The 6,533-nt window shown below is 36.2% G+C and overlaps 1 protein-coding gene across 5 annotated transcripts in view; it reads right to left on the reverse strand.

Moving 5' to 3' along the window:
- LOC106462136 (hemicentin-1-like) overlaps nt 1-6,533 on the reverse strand; it is a 302,286-nt gene that overhangs the window by 91,321 nt on the left and 204,432 nt on the right. The window lies entirely within an intron of this gene.

The following is a 6,533-nucleotide window of genomic DNA, read 5'->3' on the forward strand; positions in this document are numbered from 1 at the left end:
AGGATGAAGGCTATACTAGTAATAAAAGGTTGGGATTAGTAATAAAAGGATGAAGGCTATACTAGTAATAAAAGGTTGGGATTAGTAATAAAAGGATGAAGGCTATACTAGTAATAAAAGGTTGGGATTAGTATAGTAGTACGTTAACATTTTGGTATTTTTGTACAAACATCATATTGGGGCTGGAATGCTAACTTCTAGAACAGTTTTGCTGTATTCCCCATTGATGTATTGTATTCTAATTATTATCTTTCTTACTCTTATTTTTATCTTATTTCTTTCTTTCTTTTATGAGCATCTACTTTTCCACTTCTGGTTGTAGACAGAAAAAGGTGGTAAAGATGTGGGCTAGAGCACCCACATTTGCTCCTTTTTATTTCATTTAAAGAATGTGAGGCTGGCGAAGTTGAGGTTAAATTGGATAAACTCTGTTCTCACAACGCTGGTACACCAAAATACCAGGGCACGTTACATAATAACCCATCCTTTAAATTGTGCCCCGATGTTGGATATTTTTGGTTTTCTTTTTTGGTCGCTACGTTTTTATTATTTTTATCAAATATATTTTTTAATTATATACTTATTTAATTATGTTGTTTTTTCTCTATGAAATTAAATTTGATTATATTTCATCTAAGGTTTGGATATACTGCGTAAGATTTACGCTATTCTTCATTTCGATGCAATCTGTTTATGAAATATGAATACAATGACGCACAAATTCATGCTTTCGGATGAACCTCATGTTATATAATAAGGTTAAAAGTTTGTATTGACTTTCGTGCCCGTAATAGCAGCTATCAGTCTTAGATAACGGCGTATACACTTGGAATGAGATTTATTACCATGCATCGACAGGTAGCAGAGAAAAAGCCAAGATTTCTCAATTAAGTTACGTAAAAGTTCATATTACCTTAGAGACACAAAGACCTCGCTTAAAAGGGTGGTAGGTAATATCTGAAACCAAACTTGCAAATAATTAAGAAACCCCTGTTAGAAGCTTTTAATTTTGAGCTAAAGATGATTCAATTATTTATTATTCCTGATTTCTGAACTGGTAATACAACAACACTAAACGAGCCATGTGTTTCACCTCATAATGTATCATTGTTACCCATAAGCATTAACGTTAGCTACACACACAGACACACATATGTATTGACTTATATATACAAACGTCGCAAAGGAAATAAAAAGTACAACTTAAGATTTTTAGTTGCTGGAAAAGCGATTTTTATATCTTTTGACATATTAGACAGATATCTATGAAATGTGTTTTTGCTTGTGTTAGTATATTCTTCCAAACCTACAGAAAAGGTACTTTCGTGTAGCCGTACCCAACTTTGTACTGATAGACTGTAGAAAAGAACAGCTAATCAACAGCAACTTTTGGGCTACCTCTGCCCTCCTGCGTACCAACGCAATGTCGATCCAAGAATTCTCAGATTCATAGCCTGAGCTCACAAATTATTGGGCCACACCAGACTATCCACAAAGTGATGATTATAGCATTATGTTTATATGTATTAATAAACACAAAAAGGCGAAGGTGGTAAAATAATATAAAAAATATACTTTTGGACATAAATTACCTTCAATAGAGAGCATTTCATATATAGAGAGACAGATAAACTGATACGACTGATTTAGCTTTACGCCGATACTGAGACTTTCTTCAGGCGTTTGATTAAATATTGCTTTCAATAATAAACACATAATAGTATGACTCGTTAACTATGTTATTTTCTCCTGCAAACATGAATTGTGTAGATAATTATAGTTTATTACTAAATTTCAACACACCTTAATTGTGACTAGATTGTGTCGTGCGGCAAGCGCATATTTGTGTCTTCAATCAGACTTCCTGAAAGTCAAGTTAGTGAACTATTCCAGCTCGGCTAAAGGCGTAACCTACTAGCTGTTATTGTTAGAAGGTAAGTTTTAACCATTCAAACTATCACAGTTGTATACAGGAGCAAGTTTTAAGATACAATAACAAATTATTTGGAGAACAAACACCCAGAGATCGTATACAATATTTCGGCTTTCACTGATGATGTCAGATAAAAACAAGGTATAACAGGTATATTTTAACACTAAAATAACTTATTGAGTTATATATTATACTTACGTATAACAGGTATATTTTAACACTAAAATAACTTATTGAGTCAATTTTTCTAAACTCTTTTCACCAAAATAGATTGTTGGCCCATGAATTCGTTGGTTATAGATTCCCTAATAAAGTCCCACAAAAACAGTTAAACAAAAATACTGTTAATGTTACAATTAACACTACTAATTACTGCTTGGATCCCCTATGTATTTTATATATATACAAAATGGGCGATTTCTTCAAGTTGTTTAAGCCAGTTCTTTATAATGCGTCTATACTATAATAGGTAAAAACATACGATTACTCAATATGATGCAACATATGACTTCACCGGTAGTAATTGATGTAAAAACAAATCGGTAATTTGTATGGTTAATATGAATAAATGAAACAAAAAACATATGACTAATATAGATATAATAAAAGAAATAGTGTCTAAGTAGTAGTTTTTTGAACTTGAGATGTATCAAAGACCAAGACCGGATTAACACTCGGGGCCTGTGGAGCCTGGGTTTCCATTTGTAGTGTGGATTTCTGAGAGTGCAAATAAAGCAGGTGAGTTATATAAAGAAAATGTCATTTTATCACTATTGTATTTTGGTTTTGGAAAGAGTAAGCGCCATGTGTTGGGTGTTTATATCTAGAGTCCTAGATCGAGATAACATTTAAATACAGAGCTGGTCTTAATAAAACTTTATATTGTCCAAACAATTGACACTACAAAGTACTGAGTGCTAACTGTTTTGTTTTTCCTGCCCTCAAACATTCAAAATCGCATATTTAGTAAATCAGCGCAAAGTTTTTACTGTTCTTGAATTCGACTGCTCATAATTTGCAGACAAACAAACAAAAACAACAAAAATTATTCGCTGTTACCTTGATTTTAAATGCGTATAACCGAAGACAACGTTTACAAAACATGTTAATATCGTAACAGTAATCACAGTTAAAATAAATATTGTTTTTCATAAATAAATCGAAATACATCAAGGCAGATGGAAACAGTGCTTAATAGTGCATTAATTTAATATGTCCCTTTCAACCGGAAGTACAACTCTAATATTCAGACATAAAGGTTGTTGGTTGTAATGCAAGAAGCATTTCATTCAAATATACTTATAGAAAAATGTTTGGGGAGATTAACTGTAGTTTCTCTGGAATCGCACAATGAATTTCTTCTTAATTTAATACTTATATGGAAAAAAAAATTTCACGAGACTCTCAAGGATATTTTAGTAGTTTCTTAACAGTTTGATTAGAAAAGTACTATCGCATAGTAAACCCAACCCTGTCATAGGCCGTAATTATACCATGTATTTCAAATTCTAATTAGGCTTTTACAAGAATTACACTTAACACTTAATTTTCGCTGATCAAAGCAAATGTATTTGCAAAATTTTTGCGAAGATTTAGTGCAAAGTATACTTACCACTGCTAGTTGTGTTAAAACAATCTATTAAAGTAAATGTAAAAAAAGGACTGGACTCTTTTATTTAACATGCAGATAATATCTAGACCAAATATATTTCAGAAGTGGCTAAATCCTTACGAAAATGAGTCTTTATACATATATAAGTTGCATTAACGCATTCACTGTTAAACATAAAGAGAATGGGAACTACAACCGCATCAGTTTTCAGTTGTGTTTGAAAAACAAAAATGAAACATGACCATTTTTACGACACAAAGACTTGTTACACTACATTGTATAACTGATTTTCAGAAGGAGCAATTTTTTATGCCTAATAATTACGCATTATTATTATTATTATATTGAGTTGTCTCTTTTGTGTTAGGGGACTTGGCTCGACAAGTTTATCTTTGATTTTGTCATTATTTTACCAGCAGCCCAATGTGTTGGCCTAGCAATGAGGACCACACATGTCAAAAAATACGTGCACTCCATGCTTGGTTTCAAAGTTAAAAACATCAAAGCAAGCCGTCTCCAGCCATTATTAGTCTCAAAGTGGGTTCCTCGTCATCGAAAAGGTTTTCTCGAAATGCCAGATCTAATTAGAGGAAGGAGAGTTGGTCAAGCAGATGGTGGAATAAGTCAGCGGCAAATTTCTCAGAATTTGGGAATCTCGCTTTCTACAGTCAACAGAATCATCGTGCAGTTCAGGAAATACGGCAAGGAAACAACTGAGCAGCGTCCGGTCGTCCTGGTCCATCGGAGAGGACAAAAAGAGCTGTCAAGAGGAGCATAGAAATGTATCCCAGATTAACGACTGCAGAAGTGGCCAAAGTTGGTGAGATGAGCCCGAAATTTGTTCAACGGATTCTCCACAGATTTGGTTATCGTTGCAGAGCAGCTAGACGGAAGCCCTTATTAAGACCTGCCAACATAGTCAGACGAAAGAAGTGGGCAAGTGATATGATGACCAAACCTCTGGACTTTTGGAAGACCGTATTGCTCTCAGACGAATCAAGATTCGCTCAATTTTCGGGTCTGGAGAATGCCTCACCAAGAGTTTTGGCTCAACAGATTGCAGCCAAGTGTGAAACATGGTGGTTTCAGCGTGATGGTTTGGGGAGCTGTTTGGGTTGGTGGGAGATCGAGCTTAGTGGAATGCGTTGGCAACATAAAGTTTGCGAAATACGTCGAAATATTGGAGGAAGGACTCTTGCCACTTTATTCCTCGGGTTTCGTGGACAAGAACACAACGTTGTTCCAGGAAGATGGAGCACCGTGTCACACTGCTAGAAACACCCAAAACTGGCAAGAAGAAAATGGTATTCAGAAGTTGCCCTGGCCGAGACAATCTCCACGAGTATGGCCCAGAGGTTTTCGATGGGGTTCATGTCACCGGCAAGTCAAGAAACAACCAAAAAAACCAACTTCGAAGAGCGATCTACTCCAAGTTTTGAAGAAAGAGTGGGCGAAAATCCCACAATCTAAAATTGACGAGATGACTCTCACGATTTCATTTTTTCTGAAAAGGTGGTGTCTGTTTACTTGTGAACACGCTGTGTATATATAGACGAGCTGTAGAAGTTTTAACTGTGACGAAAAACTGCGAGCTAGACTTCAGTTTCAAGAATATCACACAACAAGTATCATGCACCGTAGTTTCAAGTGATTATGCTGAATAAGCTGTTGGAAAAGCTTGAAGACCTTTTTAAAAGTATTTCTTATCATTTATTTTTTGAAGAAGATTGTCGAGTCAGCTATCTCTAATATACATATTTTTTCATCTGCTTTTAAGCTGTTGCCAGAAACAGTTACTAATAAGCATGTAACAATATATCAACCACACTATATCAAATGCCGACTGGGCTTTCCTCTCAATACTAAGGTTCATCAGAGCGGGTGATATATGGTTTAGGTTTGAATTTAGCGCAAAGCTACACGAGGGCTATCTGCGCTAGCCGTCCCTAGTTTATCAGTGTAAGACTAGAGGGAAGGCAGCTAGTCATCACCACCCACCTCCAACTCTTTTACCAACGAATGATTGACCGTAACATGATAACGCCCCCACAGCTAAAAGGGCGAGCATGTTTGGTGGGACGAGGATTCGAACCCGTGTCCCTCAGATTGCAAGTCGAGCGCCCTAACCATCTGGCCGGTCATGGGTTGATATACGAAAGATATAGTAGTGGTCATCGAATTGCATGAAGAATTTTATCCAGTGACCTGTATCCGTCTGATCTATATCAGTCTTATAACGGTGATTATATATATTAGTGTAACGGGTTGGCTCTCAAAAACTCTTGGCTTCTTCAATTGTCTTAGGAAAATAAAACAAAAAGAACTGTCCATGTTGTGTAATTATTAATATCTTGGTGGGGAAGAAATAGAGGCTGCGGTTTTACTAACTGGAATAAGTTGTCTCCTTTTTACTATTAGCATAGAGATGTTTCACGTGTTTCATAGTAATGGAAAAGAGGTCTTGTAGACATCTGGGTGTTTTATGTTCGGGATTGATTTGCATTCATTTTACGTTTATCATAAAGGCCGTGTTTCATAATAGTGGAAAAGAGGTTTTATAGAAAGCTGGGTGTTTTATGTTTGGGACTGATTTGCATTCATTTTACGGTTATAATAAGGGCCGTGTTTCGTAATAGTGGTAAAGAGGCTTTATAGAAAGCTGGGTGTTTTATATTTTGGACCGAGTTACTTGCTTTGGTAAAGATTCTTTACTGAATGGATATGGATGTTTGTTTGTTATGGATTTCGCGCAAAGCTACACGAGGGCTATCTGCGCTAGCCGTCCCTAATTTAGTAGTGTAAGACTAGAGGGAATGCAGCTAGTCATCACCACCCACCGCCAACTCTTGGGCTATTCTTTTACCAACGAATAGTGGGATTGACCGTCACATTATAATGCCCCCCACAGCTGAACGGGCAAAGATGTTTGGTGTGACGGGGATTCGAACCCGCGGCCCGCAGATTGCTAGTCGAGCGCCCTAACCACCT

This window comes from Limulus polyphemus, unplaced genomic scaffold (genome assembly GCF_000517525.1).
Source record: "Limulus polyphemus unplaced genomic scaffold, Limulus_polyphemus-2.1.2 Scaffold43, whole genome shotgun sequence".
In the NCBI taxonomy this organism is placed as follows: domain Eukaryota; kingdom Metazoa; phylum Arthropoda; class Merostomata; order Xiphosura; family Limulidae; genus Limulus; species Limulus polyphemus.